The following is an 18,119-nucleotide window of genomic DNA, read 5'->3' on the forward strand; positions in this document are numbered from 1 at the left end:
AACATTTAAGGAGCCTTATAGAATATATAGAAATAAATTAACGTCACTTTTAAAATTAGCCAAGAAGAAGTATAACCAAGAGCAGTTACTTAATAGCCAAGGTAATCCAAAACAACACTGAGATCCATTAATACTATTCTTGGTAGATGCACAGGTGCTAAACATACAGTTATTGAATTAAAGCCACATTGTACTGACATTTCTGAAACATTTAATGACCATTTTTGAAGGCTGGGGGCTAGATCATGATATAGTAGGGGATGAATATATGACATATTTACAACTCACCTAATTACTCGGTATACTTATCACCAGCTACACAGATAGAAATTGAAAACTTTCTTAAGACATTAAAAGGTACATCATCTGGTTTGATGAAATTTCTCCCTTGGTCGTAAGACAAACTGCCAGCATAATTTCCTTGCCATTAACACACATAGTTAACCTCACATTAAAGAAAGGAGTTTTCCGGACGAACTTAAGAAAGCTAAAATTATTCCATTGTTTAAGTCAGATAATAGAGATGATGTCAATAACTACAGACCTATATCAGTTCTTCCTGTGTTCAGTAAAGTCTTTGAAAAGTGATATGCACTCGTCTTGTAAATTTCATTGAGAAAAATAATTTATTTTCGAATTGTCAGCATGGTTTTAGACCAGGGCGCTCTACTGAGTCGGCCATATTTCAGTTTACCAATAATGTGTATAAATATCTGGAAAAGAAACATTATTTAGTTGGAATTTTTAGATCTTTCTAAGGCTTTCGATTCGCTATGTCATAAAATTCTATTAAGTAAACTTAGTAATTTTGGGATTCAGGAGTTCCTTTAGAATTATTCAAAATTATTTAACAAATCGATTTCAAGCTGTTTACTGTAATTCTAAATATTCTTCTTTCAAGCCTATCAAAATGGGTGTACCGCAAGGATCTATCCTAGGACCTATACTTTTTCTCATCTATATTAATGATATTGTCAATGCTAGTAATAAATTTAAGTATACCATTTATGCTGACGACACTAATTTACTATTAGATGATAAAAATATAAATAGTTTGCATATAAACATTAATAATGAGCTCAATTCAATTAATATGTGGCTTAAACATAATAAGTTAAGGTTAAATATCACTAAAACAAAATACATTATCTTTCAAAACCGATCAGTCACTACTAACTAACATATGCCACCTATAACACTTTAAGAAAAAGTACTTGAACGAGTTTCTTATACTAAGTTTTTGGGCGTTGTCATAGATCAAAATATCAATTGGAAATACCAAATTAATTCTGTTGCAAATAAACTATCTAGGATATGTGGCATACTGTATCGAATAAGAAATAGCCTTACACAAGAAGCACTTATCAGTATTTATTATACACTTTGTTACCCGCATCTCATTTATTGTGTATCTGTGTGGGCGTGTACGTGGCCTTCCTTTCTTAAAAATCTTCAGGTTTCTCAAAATAAGATATTTAGGTGTATGTTTTACATGAACAAGTTTGATTCCACACATAACGTATTTTCCACACATAGATTTCTTAATTTTAAAAACATTCATTATTATTTTCTACTATTATTTATTTATAAAAACCTCGCACTGATGCATGGAACTCATCCTTTTCAAGTTATTAATACAGTGCATAATACGCGCAGGAACAATATAAATCTTATCTCTCCACAGTTCAGGACAGTTCTTTTCAGAAATAGTATTTTATGCTCAGGACCTCAAGTTTGGAATTCTTTGCCAGTAGAAATAAAAATCTCCTTAATAGTAATAATTTCTCTCTATTTAAAAGTCAGTAAAACACACTTATTTGCAATCCAAAACAATCACGGTTAAAATTATAATTTATTCCAGAAACATGAACACAAATTTACATTATTAAATCTAATCAGTGACTTGCATAGTACTATTGTCCATATTATTTTATTATTATTATTATTATTATTATTATTATTATTATTATTGTTATTATTATTATTATTATTATTATTGTTATTATTATTATTATTGTTGATGCTGTTGTAGTTGTTATTATAGTTAACATTTTAGATATAACTATTATAACTTCATCTGGTATTATAGTTAATGTTGTTATTTATTGTATATTTGTATTTAGGTTTATGGTTGGGAGCTATCTGCAACCTTTAGAAAGATAATAATAGTACAATGTAATAAATATACAGCCTGTCGGGAAGCTTCGGCTTGACAGGCTAGATTCGTTGCCAGAATTATAATTATATATATATATGTATATATCAATGTGTATATATTATGGCAATAAACATTACTTACATTACTTACTTACCTTACTTCCAGCACCACCACCACATTCCTCACCACCACCGAAATATGAATCTATAAGGATTAGCCTACTTGTTTACCGTATATTTTTAAGTGAATATGGATGCATAATGAACGTTTTCTTAATAATGTTGTATGTGTTGAGTATTAAGGATTGTTTCACGAAATCATTTTATTAATAATTGTACTAATACACACACGAACAAAAAATGTATTGCACTATATGAGCGTCATTTAAAGAGTTATAGCTTAGAAAATTGACTTTCATGAAGTTAAGTTCTGTTCACTGAATCACTGGCATGTTGTTCTGTTCGTTGTTGACAAGTATTCCAAAGATTATTCATCTTCAATAAAGTGATGTCCACTATTCTCGTCTTATGTACTATGTACTATGGACGTGAAAAAAAAATGAGAACCCGATTCATCTCTTTTAGCCCTTTTGAAATAGTGAATGTGAGAGCCGTCAGCATCTGAGACGACGGGCCTAATTATGCAACAAAAACATGTATCATTTAACAAATAATAAGTATACTGAGCAAATAACACTATCAACAAACAGCAGACTATCACTGTTTCATGAAACAAATAACCATGTCAACAATATCAACAAACAGGATAGCCTATCACTTTCCACGATACATACATCATCATCAATAGCAGCAGTCTCCATCATGTTTCCTATACCAGTTACCAAGGGACGGGAGGGTGGCAGTGAGGCAGTCAGGTATATGTGTACAGGTAAAGGTGGGGTAATTGGTAGCATAAAATAATGAGAACTGGATGTACAATCAATTAGGGTAATATCAAGACACCTCTCCATCCTAAATTTACCTCTTCTCAACATAACTCAATTTGTTTTTGCATTTGTAGCGTTTTGCGGGCTTTTTATTCTATCTTTATTTTTTGTTTGTTTTCTTATGTTTTGCCCTCTAGTCCGGCAGCCGGAGGGTCTTTTTTTGCCTAACCTTGCATATGGGTATATTTTTTTTTATAGGCCCAAAATGTGTACACACCCAACAGCGTTGAACAATTTACAGTACAGGACTAGCTTTATTTGATTATAATTATCTTTTTTTTTTGTTTTTGCTCCCTCGTTTGCTGGACTGTTTTTTGTTGCTTGTGTCGCTATCCAGAAGTGGGAAATAAAAAATCTTAATTATATAACTTAAATAAAATATTCACAGGCAAGGAGTTCCCACAGTCCTCACGTGCTTGACGAATGGTGGCAGAGTAATCCTTGAACCAATCCTTCAAGACACTTTAGTCAAGTGTGATGACCCCATGAAGAATTTGGAAAATAGAGCAATCATGAGTATGTAGGGTATGGACTGACTACCTTATAAAGCCTGTCTTCATCATGATGGCATATGTCAAAGCAGAGAGGCAGATTGGTCCCTGCATGCAGAGTGGGTGAAAGCAATGATAGTATATGGCTTTGCTGCAGGGCAATCGAACAATGCCAGATCACTTTTGATCTACCTGAGAACGATTGGGAGACTACCATCAGATATCCTTGCTCATTTCCTGAATGTCAAACATGTCATACGGCATATGGAGGGGTTATGGAATGGCATCTGGAGTGACATGTTCATAGAATCAACCTTCATGAGGTATGGGCACTGGCGAGCTGAAATTGTTGGAGTCACACTCAATCCAGAAACCTTGAAAACATGGGCTCTCAGCCGTCATGTGTGCAGCTAGTTGGCTGGCATGAGAGGTGAGACAGCTGATGAAAGATTCCAGAGGACTCACAAAGAAGAGTCAGTTGCTCGTATGGAGAGTGATAAGAAAGACAGGGATGGAATCAGAAAGATAATTGATATGTGTATCCACCATCTCAGTCCTGATGCAGACCCAGATGAACTTGCCAACTTAGCCACTGGTTACGTTGTTATATCATCTGTGAATGTTGAGAAGGCACTAAGCATTGATGAGGAGCTGCTTCCTGAGTTCATAAATATTTGCCAAATTGATATGGAACAATATTGAAAAGAGTCGCCACCATGTCCGTGATAAGAAAGGGAATAAAAGTTGGCCATAAAGTCATGTATGATATATAATTCTTCTTCTCAAGAGTTATTGGACTACAAGACAGTTCTAGAAATGTGAACATCAAAAACGTTATCGCCTATGAACTAGCACTCATCCCACAGCTCTGTTTGATGACTCAATCAATCAAACAGTGGGGCATACGCCGGGGCGAGTCTCCATGCTGGCCCCTTCCAAACCCGAGTACCTCCCGGCAGGATCTATCGACTTGCTAAAATCACGAACTCCGTGGGCATCCTTGGCCTCCTCCACATTGGATTGTCTCTTACAGAGACAACCGAGAAGCAGGATCAGCTTCCGGAAAACGTGCCACGTGTCCGTATAGCCGGAGTTGGCATAGACGAACTATGCAGGTAATATATGTCGAATCAGTCTCACGGTGTAGTCGCCGGTTTGACACAGTCATTCGAGCGATATCCCATGATTCTGCGTAGACACTTATTACCAAAGGCATTAATCCGCCTCTCCAAGTCTCCATGTTTCACAACCATAGAGTAAGACATGGAGCACAAGGGACTTGAAGATCCGGATCTTTGTCCTTCTGCACAGCTATCGACAACGCCATATACTCGTGTTGAGCGAGTCCATAACATCGTGGGCCAGACCAATCCGCCGTCAGACTTCTTGGCCAGACTCACCGTTGTTATGAACTACGTTACCAAGATACGTGAAACTTTCTGAGATCTCAACGTCCTCGCCACAAGCGTGAACAGACTGTACTGTGTCATCCAGCAAGCCTCCAAACATCTGTACCTTGGTCTTGGCCCAGGAGACCTGAAGTCCTAAGGGCTTTGCCTCCTCGTGCAGTGCCCCGAGAGCCATCACCAAAACCTCCAGCGACTTCGCTAGGATTACTGCATCATCAGCAAAAACAAGGTCAGTGACCCTGGTATTGCCAATGGATGCTCCGCAATGACTCTGGTCCACAACTCTGCAGTTGCGGCGCCAAGACACAACGATCCAATAATCAATCATTCAATCTGCCCAGTACCCAGTCCATACAAGTGTTGGAAAGCGATGGGGTAAGGACACAGCCCTGCCTCACTCCCGCATTCACGGGAAAGAAGCTGGAGAAGCCCCCCACACACTTCACAGCACTCTCTGTCCTAGAATACAGGCCAGTCAGCAAACCAATAGTCCTCGCAGGAATCCCAAGGAGTCGCAGAAGATCCTAAAGTGCCTCACCTTGCACTGAATCGAACGCCTTCATGAGATCGACATAGGCTGCAAGCGTCCCCTGTCGAAACTCACCTCAGCGCTCCACCAGTACGCGAAGCGCTAGGATACGATCATTTGTTGACTTACCAGGCGTGAACCCAGACTGTTCAGGTCTCTGCAGGTTCATCAGCAATAGGTGGGCAAGCACCTTGCCTGGCACACTGAGCAGTGTAATACCACGGTGGATGTTGCAGTCCTGGCAGCCCCCTTTCCCTTTCCAGATAGGGACTACCAACCCCCTCTTCCAGTCAGGAGGAATGGTACCGGACTGCCATAGGGCAGTCAAGACCGCATGCAACCCGTGGGTCATGGCCTCACCTCCAGCTTTGGGCAGCCCTGCGCTGATGTTCCAGGCGCCAGGTGCCTTCCCACCCCTCAACTTAGCCACAGCCTCTCTGACCGCAACCAAAGAGGGTGGACTTTCGTCAATGGGTGGGTAAACATCCGCCACCTGCAACCCAGCAATTGGACGCTGCCCACGTGGAGGGTCTGCCATGTACAGCTACTCAAGGTACTCAGCCCAACGAGCCCTCTCCCCATCCATGTCCGACACGAGGCAGCCGTCAGCTGTTCGGATAGCACTCACCTGAGAGGAAGACTTGGAGCGGAGCTTCTTCAGGGCTCGGTAAAGCAGGTCGGAGGTCATTCGCATTTAAATGGCCCTCGACCTCCTCGGCGAGACCCCTGGCATACCTCTCCTTGTCACTCCTCAAGAGTGCTCTAGTCCTACGTGACAGAGCCCTGTATTGGTCCCGGTTCCCAGCAAGTATGGCAGCGCGATTCCCCTCGATATACTCTTAGAGTCTAGCGTCTCCACCGAGGCAAAGCCACTCCTATATCTCGGGCGCTCTCCAGTGCACTCCTCGGCAACTTGCAGAGTCTCGCGTTTGAAGGTATCCCACCGTTCTACAAGGTCCTCCAAGGTGTCCTGACATGAAGCTTGAGTGTTGCAACAACAAGCCTATGGTAAGTTGCAAATAACTCAGCACTCCGGTAAACCCTGCAGTTCTGAAGGATCTTCGAACGCATCATCGAGTCTGCTGGCGGCTGTGGGTGAAGGAGGACGTGTCTCGCTCCCGTCCCGTGTGCGTCGCTGCCGTCCTCGTGCCGTCTGGAGTTTTTTTTCTTTTTACAGCAGAGGAGACAGTGCAAGAGCGTAAAAAAGAGAACAATAATGAAATAAAAAGTCCGCTCACTGCTCCTGAATAGAGTGGCCAAAAAAATAAATCAGTTTCGGGAGTAGAGGTGTCCTGAAACCCTCCTCTTGGAAGACTTGAAGTCGTAGGCAGGAGGAAATACATATGAGGGAAGATCGTTCCAGAGTTTACCAGCGTGAGGGATGAAAGAGTGAAGATGCTGGTTAATTCTTGCATAAGGGGTTTGGACAGTATAGGGGTGAGCTTGATCAGAAAGTCGTGTGAGGCGAGGCCGCAGGAGGGGGGAAGGCATGCAGTTAGCATATTCAGAAGAGCAGTCAGCGTGAGAATATCGATAAAAGATAGAAAGAGAGGCAACATCGCAACGAAATTTAAGAAGTAAAAGACTAGCCATAAGAAGATGAAAGCTGATGAGACGAAGAGCCTAAGGGCCGCTTTCACAGTCGTCTGATACGCACCCTAACCAAAGGCCCTACCATCCTGGTAACAGGCATTACCATCGCCTCGATCTGCTTTCACAGTCGCTGTTTTCGTGGTATCGGCGACTACCAGCGTGGAGACGATCATGACAAAACGAAGGCGTGTGATTCGGCAGTGTTGGTATGCCGGAGCGGCGGGAAATGTCAACATTACATCAGCTGAGCGGAGGATTATGAAGGAGTAATATGAAAAATAAAGTACAAAAAGTAAACGTGAAGAATAAATATAAAGAGTAATTGTGAAGAATAGATATGATGAAAGAATGATGAAAGAATGCTCAAATCTGCTGATAGCCTAATATTTCCTAGGCGGAAAAGGTGAAATAATGGTGAGAAGTATTAATTAAAGTTTTCTTATATTAGCATATGTCAGCAAGACACTCTTCACCTGTATCAGTTACATTTATTTATTATTGACACTTATTTATCAGACTTCACATGTATTATTCACTTAATAGGGCTGATTTTGTTTTATATATATATATATATATATATATATATATATATATATATATATATATATATATATATATATATATATATATATATATATATATATATATATGCCCTATGCATACATATTAGGCTAACTAGAATAATACGAGTCTGACAAAGAAGGCATAACAGGTGAATAATGGTGACAAGTATTAAAGTCCTCCCTTCTCCTTTATTGTGTATTTTGCAACAATAAACCATCAATCAATCAAATTGAAATTATCAGCAGGACGTTTACTGGTCAGCACGTGAAGTGAGTTCATGTCATTCAAACTCTTTTATTTTTTTTTCTTATACTACCTTTGAAGCCGTGCAACGCGTTGTTGTATTGTTTAATTTTTTTTTCACATCTATTTAAATAAATAATATAACCATTTGAGAGCAAGAATTTGTATTATTTACTAATTAATGTCATTGGTAAGCTCCACTGGGGAGCCCCCGCGGCTACCAGAGCTCCGTTACCAGAGGTTCAAATCTTTGGTACTGATGCAAACAAACAGCGCCGGGAAAGACGACTGTGAAATCGGATTTCTTGTTGGTAGCGGATCAACACAAACAAACGTGACTGTGAAAGCGGCCCTTAGTATCCACTCTGTCCAGAAGAGCTGTGTGAGTGGATCCCACCTTCACGTGAGATGCATACTCCATACGAGAGCCGACAAGGCCCCTGTATATGGATAGCAACTGTGCGGGGGGAAAGAACTGACGGGGACGATACAGAACGCCCAACCTCAAGGAAGCTGTTTTAGTGAGAGAGGAGATGTGAAGTTTCCAGTTAAGATTTTGAGTTAATGATAGACATTTAGTGTTGAAGAAGGTGATAGCTGAGTATTGTCGAAGAATTAGGGATAGGTGTTTGGAAGATTGTGTCGAGTTGATAGGTGGAGAAATAGAGTTTTTGAGGTATTGAAAAATACAAGGTTCCTTCTACCCCAATCGGAAATGATAGCAAGGTTTGAGGCTAAAATTTCTGCAGCCTCCAGTCTGGAGTCATGTACTACCTGTTGTGATGGTCTTTTATTGAAAGGAGTTGAATAATTCAGAGTGGAGTCGTCGGCGTATGAGTGGATAGGACAGTTTGTTATGGAAAGAAGATCATTGATGAATAACAGGAAGAGAGTGGGTGATAGGACAGAGCCCTGTGGAACACCACTGTTGATAGGTTTAGGGGAAGAACAGTGACCGTCTACCACCGCAGAGATAGAACGGCCGGAAAGGAAACCGGAGATAAAGGAACAGAGAAGAATAGAATCAGAAGAGGGCAGTTCAGATAGCAATCGCCTGTGCCAGACTCTATCGAAAGCTTTCGATATGTCCAGCACAACTGATAAAGTTTCACCGAAACGGCTAGGTCAGTTAAGAAAACAAGATCGCCAGTAGAACGCCCCTTGCGGAACCTATACTTTTGAATCTTAATTAAGGATTGACTCAAAAGCCTTAGATAGACAGGAAAGTAAAGATATAGGGCGGTTCTCTGAGAGATTGGAACGGTTACCCTTCTTAGGCACAGGTTGTATGAAGGGGTACTTCCAGCAGGAAGGAAAGGTAGATGTTGATTGGCAGAGACGAAAGAGTTTGACCAGGCAGGGTGTCAGCACGGAAGCACATTTTTAATAACAATAGGAGCACTCCATCAGGTCCATAAGCCTTCTGAGAGTTGAGGCTAAGAGGGCATAGAAAACATCGTTCTTAAGAATCTTAATAACAGGCATAAAGGAGTCAGGGGAATGTATAGGAGGAATATGTTCAGAATCGTCGTGAGTGGAGTTTTACAGCGAGTTTAAGAGAAGAGGTCAGCCTTAGAGACAGATGAGACGGCGGTGCTGCCGTCAGGGTTATGGGGAGGAGGAAAAGATGAAGAAGTGAAGTTGGAGATGTTTTTGACTAGATGCCAGATATCCCGGGATGAATTAGAAAAAGCAAGGTTTTGACATTTTCTATTCATGAAAGAGGTTTTGGTAACTCGAAGAACAGATTTGGCACGGTTCCGGGCAGAATTATAAAGATCATGGTTAGCAGGAGTGCGAAGGCCTTGGTACCGTTTGTGAGCTGCCTCTCTATCTTTGATAGCACGAGAACAAGCGTTATTAAACCAAGGCTTTTTAGCATGAGGAGTAGAGAAAGTACGTGGAATGTATGCCTCCATTCCAGAGACAATCACCAGTGATGCGCTAGGCACACACAGGGAGGTCTCTCTCCTGGAAGCAGTAATTATTCCACGGTAAATCGGAAAAGTACATTCACAGGTCGTCCCAACGAAATTAAGCAAAATGCCAGAAGCATCGCCTCTTCGGTGGGTCCATAGGGTGCACAGGAGCGATAGGACAGGATACAGAAATAAGGTTGTGATTGGAGGAGCCCGACGGAGAGAACAGTTTGACGGAGTGAGTAGAAGGGTTAGAGGTAAGGAAGATGTCTAGTATGTCTGGCCTGTCTCCAAGACGGTCGGAAATACGTGTAGGGTGCTGAACCAACTGCTCTAGATTGTTGAGGAAAGCAAAGTTGTAGGCTTGTTTACTAGGCTGGTCAGTGAAAGAGGATGAAAGCCAAAGCTGGTGGTGAACATTGTTATCTCCTAGAATGGAGATTTGATCGAAGGGAGAGTGGGTCAAGATGTGCTCCACTTTAAAGTTCAAGTAGTCAAATAATTTTACATAGTTAGTAGAGTTAGGTGAGAGATAAACAGACAGATGTATTTAGTCAGAGTGATAATGAAGTCTTAGCCAGATGGTGGAGAATTCTGAAGTGTCAAGGTCGTGGGCATGAGAGCAAGTGATGTCATTGCGCACGTAGGCGTAACATCCACCTGGATTGAAATTTAGAATAGAGATAGTAGAAGGGAACAGAGTAGAGATTGCTGTCAGTAACCTCAGAAACCTGTGTTTCGGTGAGGAAGAAAAGGTGAAGTTAAGAGGAGGAGTGATGGTGTTCCACAGAATCAAAATTAGAGCGAAGACCGCGAATGTTGCAGAAATTGAGAAGAAAGAGGTTCGAGGAGTTATCAAGACAGAAGGGGAGTCCTTTCTGGGGGAATATGTGCCACCCCCAAGGCGGAGACTCCGAGGCATAGCGTAATTGTGCCAATTTGAATTTTAAATTTTGGGAAAAGGTGTGTATGTTGTGTGAACGTAGTGTGGTGTGGAAAGAGAGAGGATCTGGTTTTAGAGAGTATGCTGAACTACTCTCTGGTGTTGATGATACTATAGGGAAACGGAAAGTGAGGACATGGGAAGGGTCTTTGGCGGGCTTCAGCACCCTCCTCGCTTCCCATATATACCTCAATGGGAGTGGCTTACGCTCATTTCGGTTGGTGTCTTCCTACCTACTGTCCTGCCTGTCTTGTCTCAGTCTTTCTACCAGTTATACAAATATCATATTTTTTTTTACCAGAATCAATGCTTCGGCCTCCTCATCGTATTGTCTAAAGTGAATAGAGCTACACCAAAAACAGGCGAGTTTCCTACAGGTTCGTGCCTGGTCGAGGTTAGCAAGGAAGCCATAGGAGGTGAGAAACTGAGGAAAATGAATGAAGGGAGGGCACGGAGGATGTCAGGGATGATACTAAAAGGAGGCAATAGAGTAGTAAATAAATATGACGTAGGGCGAAGTCTGTGGAAAGAAGTAGCTCTACCATATTGCCTCTATGTACCAGAAATAACGCACTACAGAGAAGGGGACATTACACAGCTGGAAAAGGTTCAGAACACGGTAGGCAGGTGGGGATTAGGAGCTCCTAGGAGCGCATCAGTAAAGGCGATCAGGGGGGATATGGGATGGAGCCCGTTTAAGGGAAGAATTATAAAGGGTAAGTTGGGTTTCTTAAATAAAATTGAAAAGAGTACCGAGGAAAGATGGACACATAAAATAACGCAAGGAAATGGAAATAAGTCCACCTGGGGGAAAGAGTTAGAGAGGTGGAAAATGAGAGAACACCTGAGAGAGGACTGGAATGATATAGGGATCAGGGTTGTGAAGAAGAAAGTAGGTGGTCACAGAGCAGCCTCCCGAAACGGGCTGCTCCAACAGGGTTTAAGTGGATGCCATCAGGAAGGAACAAGTCTGAATCGTAGTAAAAGTGTTCCACAAGTTATCGAACTGGACGTTTTCTTGTGAGCAAAGGGAATGAAGTCTGTTGTTTGTGCTGAATGCTTTACTGTAAAAGCTAGATTCGGCACCGACCCTCGGGAGGATTCCCGAGATTATGATGTTACTGACACCCGTTTTATGTTTATACTGCTTGATCATGCGGCGGTATATCTCAAGCAGTTCCTCAGAACGGGTTGTCTTTACGTCATTCGTCCCCGCGTGAATGACAAAGAGGGTGTTTCGGTCGGCATTTCTCGTGACATCATCGCACGCTGCGGTGATGTCGTCCAGTCTGGCACCTGGATAGCAGTAACGTTATCTGTGGCCGTTTGATGAACGACCACAGAATTCGACCAGCTGGCCACGCACCATGGAGTCTCCAACTAGGCGAGTCTCAAACTCATCCTCCATGGTGTCTGCCAGCACCTGGAACCTATTGAAGGTAGTGGGGGTCAGTAAATTTTTGGTTGCCTGCTTCGGTTTGGCTCCATTCCTTACAGGTTGGAACCCGACATCCTGTGATGCAAGAAGAGAAGCGTTAAGTGGGGCAGGCTGGAAGGTGTCCTGTGAGGAAGGCTGGGGGTTAGCCTGTGAAGCAGGCTGGGAGTCAACCTGTGAGGCAGGTAACACGTCCTCCCGTGATACAGGAGATTCGTCTGGAAAGGGCACAGTCTCGGTGGAGGGCCTCTCCACTATCGATGATGGAGTCACTGCCACATTATTTGAAACAAATTCATGAAGGGCTTCGAATTTCTTTTTAAGATCATTATATTTGACTTTCCATTCAGTCACAGCCTTCTGAAGTTGTAATCTTTGAACTCAGAGGCGTCAAGTTTTACTCAGCTGGAAGAACTGAGCTGCAAATCGTCCGGGACAGACGTCACACATAAGGTTCGAAGGCATTGTTAGAAATTTAAGCGAGTTAACAGTTTGGGCAAATATTAAAAGCGCTTTCGAAATAACTTAAAGTGTGACCATAAATTGAGTTGGAAAAAAAATGTGCATGGAAATTAGATACTGCTGTGTTAGATGCCTTCAACACTGGGAGTTCGCTCCCACAGGGTCTTGAAAACGCCTCAAAGACCAATCGCTTGTCCTAAGCCTCGGTCACGAGAGAGACTTTCACAACCCGGCGCTTTTCAGCTATTGTCCTCCAAGTTTTGTCCCATAGAACGGGGCCGGCGTAGTCACTCAGAGCAGAGCTGGCAAGGGAGGAGAGGAACCAGCAATTCGTTCCCACTTTCCGAAACGTCTAACCCAACTCTGCGACCCTTTCGAGGCCTGGCCAGTGGCACCTGTCACCAGGTGTTCTCCATCAACTCTAGAGAGTACCAGACACCATTCCTGAGAGACCAAAAAAACTGAAATATTCCTGGAGTATAAGAAAAACCCTCAGAAACTCCACCTTGAAGCCGGGAGGTACAACCTCTAATGGCCCACGGAAGACATATCTTTCAGGAGAAAACAAGAACCAGCTGTTATGCTGGGAGGGACGGGGAGCTCACACCGGCAACTGGTTCCCAGGGAGGCTTTTAGTGTAGAGGTCGCCACTCTTCTACACCGCAGGCCTAGTCAGCTGGACCAGCTGACTAGGACCCTAGAACTCTAGCCATTGTCTCATAAAGAGATCCTCTGCCTGCAGTCCAATCCACCACTGCTGCTGCCCAGAGGCTTCACCGTGACCCTGGCACGGGAGACATATCAGGTATTAAACCTTGTCCATGGGTGACCTGAGACTATGCAGGGCAGGGACGTCTAGTTCCCTGAGGTGAAACACTTCACCCGCATACCCGGAAACGATGGAGAGGAGAGGAGGAGGCGGAGGAGGAGGGTGGGCAGGAAGAGGAGAGGGTGGATGGAAGAGAAAACATAGAAACATGGAAACATGGAAATGCAGGCAACAGAAAGCCTATTGGCTCATTACGTGGTTGCCCGCTTTGGTGATTTAATCTGCTCGACAGCCACTTGGGGCCTGGGGAGCAAATGAAAGCACCTCGACATTGAGGAGCAGATGAAAAGCACCTCGATATTGAGGAACAGATACAAGAACATAGAAATACACGGAGACTGGGAGAGGACGAGTGGCCTACACAGGGCAGCCCCAGAATCCCCCCCAATACTCACGGTGGGTGAGGTGTAGTTTCAGGGGCACAGGTAGAGGCTTGATCCTCGTTCTACCGGCGGCACTAGGCACGGCACCAGTAACCTGTCACCTTACTGCACCCACACCTCACTCCACCTGTCATGCGGACATTAACTGTTGCTGTACTCTATTGTTGACTTATACTACTTGTAATCTAGGTTGTGGGGGAGAATTATATGAATATAGGTTGAGGTCTTGCTGCAATCTGTCTGAAAATATGTACAGTCGGCTATAGAGAGTAGTGACACACTGTCCAGTAAGTTTCGTTCACAAAGCGACATCTGGCAACCCCTCCACGCGACATGAAAATTATTACATCCTATCGAAATCGTACTGTTGTGGTGATTGGTGGTCACAGATGCACTCTACATAATTTTAAGATAGATATTTATCAAAAGTGCCCGTCGCTAACGCTTAATAAATATTTTTTCTTTAGGTTCTGTCGCTACATTTTGACACGAGCTTTTAGTTTCGTTCAAATTGAGCTAAGAGCAACGCTAAGTTGTTTATCAAACTATGATATATTTAAAAATATACTGCAATTATTAGGGGAGATTGTTATGCCTTTAAACCAAAAACAAAATATTCCTGACAGCCGAGATCTTGTTCTTTATAAAAAAAAAAAAGTATACGTAATAATAGGCTATAAACATTCACATGATGGCGCCGTCGATCGCGGGCATTGATGGCTGGAGCAGCGGTATTCTATTAAAGCCCTTATGTCCGCAGGCACTGCAGTTGAGCTGTCACGTCAGTGGATGTGGAAACTTATAATTTTTAACACCTAAAAAAATTAGAGAGAGAGAGAGAGAGAGAGAGAGAGAGAGAGAGAGAGAGGCTGGGTGGGGATGGGAGACATGTCCGTCAGCGACAAGGGGTCAGCTAGTCAGCGACACACACACACACACACACACACACACACACACGTATTTATACTTAGATATTACGTAATCTTCACGGAGAAATAATTTTAGATTTTTGATGATCTGAATTGTCTTTGAGGCTTTATAGTGACGGGAATTAAGGCTGCGAGTTAAACAGACCCTCTAGCCTATTTGCTGTTTGATGGTAAGGAGCATTAGTCACTGCCTGCCTCTGTGAAGGACAGCATTGCACACGGTATTTTCAAAATTTAATAAGAAAAAGTGTTTCAGACTGTTCGTGATGTTTTACCTCGTCATCATCATCATCATGTAGAAGACGTTCATTATCGCATTTCTAAATTGAATTCATGTAATCTGGTATATTTCTAACTACATTATATTATAATTTAATATAACATTATACAATATTATAATTTCACGGTCACACACACACGGTACACACTGAAACGCGTCACTAACATCGCCAGTGAATGCGTCACCTGATATTGTTGCCAGATACCGCCACCAGGCTAAACATTCTGAAAACCGTGACACTACTCTCTATCGTCAACTGTACCTCAATATTCAGCTCACTCCTGACGCAGCGAAGTGGCGGTCGATTCTATATTAGAAGGAGGTCCTGGTATTCGCATTTATTACTTCTGAAGGAAGATTGTTCCAGTGACGAATGACTCGGTTTGAAAATAAACTCCTTCCGATGTCTGTGTTACATCGACTCGACTGAATGGATTAGCCGTTATTTCTAGTTCTTAGGTTGGTTTGCAGTTCAAAGAATTTGGAGTAATCGACGTAATTGAAGTTTTTCAGATACTTGAAGACTTGAATCATATCCCCTCGCAGGCGCCTTTTCTCCAATGTAAAGATTAAGTCGCTTGAGTCGTTCCTCGTACGGTTGAGCCCTTAAGGTTGGAATCATCTTTGTGGCGCGTCGTTGAATCCTTTCCAATAAACCAATGTCCTTTCTGTAATTAGGAGACCAGAATTGTACTGCATACTCGAGGTGCGGTCTTACCATGGAATTATACAAGGCTACCGTCACGTCTGGCGTTTTACACTCGAGGTTCCTCGCTATGAACCCGAGCATAGTGTTGGCTTTGTTGTAGGCTTTTTTTACAGTGATTCGCGTGTTTCAGGTAACTGCTGATAGTGACTCCAAGATCCTTTTCCTCTTGCATCGCTTGCAGAGGTTTCCCATTCATGAGATATGTGTGGTTACTATTTCTGGACCCAATGAGCACGGCTTTGCATTTGTCAACATTAAAGGACATTTGCCATTTTTCTGACCATTCGATAATGTGATTGAGGTCTTTCTGAATGATTTTGCAGTCGGTCTTTGTGAGGGCCATTCCACCCACCTTGGTGTCATCAGCAAATTTCGATATTGTTGATTTCAATCCTGATTCGAGGTCGTTGATATATATGATGAAGAGAATGGGTCCCAGCACTGACCCTTGAGGCACTCCACTAGTGACTGGAAGCCAATCGGAAGGCTGTCCGTTTAGTAGTACTCGTTGTTTTCTGCCGATGAGCCAATCTCTTATCCACGCGATCAGTTTGGCCCCAATGCCCGCCGAGTGCAGTTTCTTAAGGAGTCGCTCGTGCGGAACCTTGTCGAAGGCTTTCTAAATGTCCAGGTATATAACATCACTGGGGATGTGGGCATCCCAGATATTATATATACCTTGGAAGAAGTCTAATGAATTTGTTAGGCATAAGCGCTTGTTTCTGAAGCCATGCTGGGTGTCGGAGATTACATTATTGTCTTCTAGAAACTTGACAAGTTTGTCTCTAATAATCTTTTCGAGTATTTTTCCTGCCACTGATGTCAAACTTATGGGCCTGTAGTTTAATGCAACACTTTTGTCTCCTTTTTTTGATAATCGGTGTTACGTTCGCCATCTTCCAGTCTTCCGGGACCTTGTTAAATTTAACAGACTGGTTGAATATGCTAGTGAGTGGCTGAAGTATTTGTTGTTTAAGCTCTTTTAATAACCGTGGTGGCAAACCGTCGGGTCCCGTTGACTTGTTCGTGTCCAAATAATTTTTAACTTCTTGGTCGCATATTGTGTCAATTTCCAGAGGCGTGATCTCACTCGGCGGGTCAGGGCTCTCGGGAATGGTTTCGATGTCCTCGACTGTGAATACGGATGCGAAGTTACTGTTGAGGATTCTGGCCACCTGTTTACTGTCCTGAGTTACAGATCCAGTCTCATCTGTCAGGGGATCAATATTGGATTTTACTTATTTTTTCGATCTGATGTATGTGAAGAATTTTTTTGAGTTTGTTTTGATGTCACGCGCTATTTGCTTTTCGTAGTTGCGTTTACTACTTCGAATAAGGGTGCGACAAGCTCCGAGGCTGGTGTGGTACTGAGTACGGGCTTCGGCCGTGTCATTTTCTTTCATCAGGTTATAATTCCTTTTTTTTTAAGTTTACCGCCCTTTTTATTTATGTGGTCATCCACGGTGGATCCACGGTACCATTTGATCGCCTGGGTTTCGTAGGCACTGTAGCCTTCTCTACCTGCAAAAGCTTATCTTTGAAGTTGTTCCACACGTTGTCGATTGTATTGTCGGTTAGGTGAAGTTGGTCCCAGGTCGCAGGGGGAAGCAGCTCACGGGCTAGGTTGAAATTTGCTTTTTTGTAGTCTGGTATCACTGACGGATTGTCTACGAGCTTGTGACTTATGTCGACATTGAAACGGATTAAGTGGTGATCGCAACCATTAATTTTTTCACCAACTTCACAGTCGCGAATGAGGTCGGGGTCGCTTACTAATACCAGATCCAGCAAATTGTTTTCTCTTGTCGGTTGAGTTACAACTTGAGTGAGGAACGAATCCTCCACCATTATTATAAGCCTGTTACCCTCTTGATCTCCAGTCATCATTCCCCAGTCAATGTTAGGCCAATTAAAGTCCCCAATTATTATTGCTTCTTTGCTTTGTGTTAAAGAGTGAAGCTCTTCGTACAAGGCAGTGTCGTCGGCTGCCTGCTGTTTTGGAGGTCTGTATACGGTCGCAAGTGTTAGTTTCTTATTATTCGCGGTTATTTCCACATAGACGGAGTCGTAACTCTCTGCGTCCTGTTTGTCTATTTTTATGGCAGGGAGCGTACTTTTTACGTAGCAAATTACTCCTCCTCCTTTCTTGTGCAATCGATTTTTTTGGAAGCTTTCGTACCCGGGAAATGACAGTTCAGATACTAGATGTGCAGAGTTGGCCCAAGTCTGGCACCTAGATAACAGTAATGTTTTAAGTGGCCGATTGATGAACGACCACAAAACTCAACCAGCTGGCC

This window comes from Eriocheir sinensis, unplaced genomic scaffold (assembly GCF_024679095.1).
Source record: "Eriocheir sinensis breed Jianghai 21 unplaced genomic scaffold, ASM2467909v1 Scaffold542, whole genome shotgun sequence".
NCBI classification, from domain to species: Eukaryota; Metazoa; Arthropoda; class Malacostraca; order Decapoda; family Varunidae; genus Eriocheir; species Eriocheir sinensis.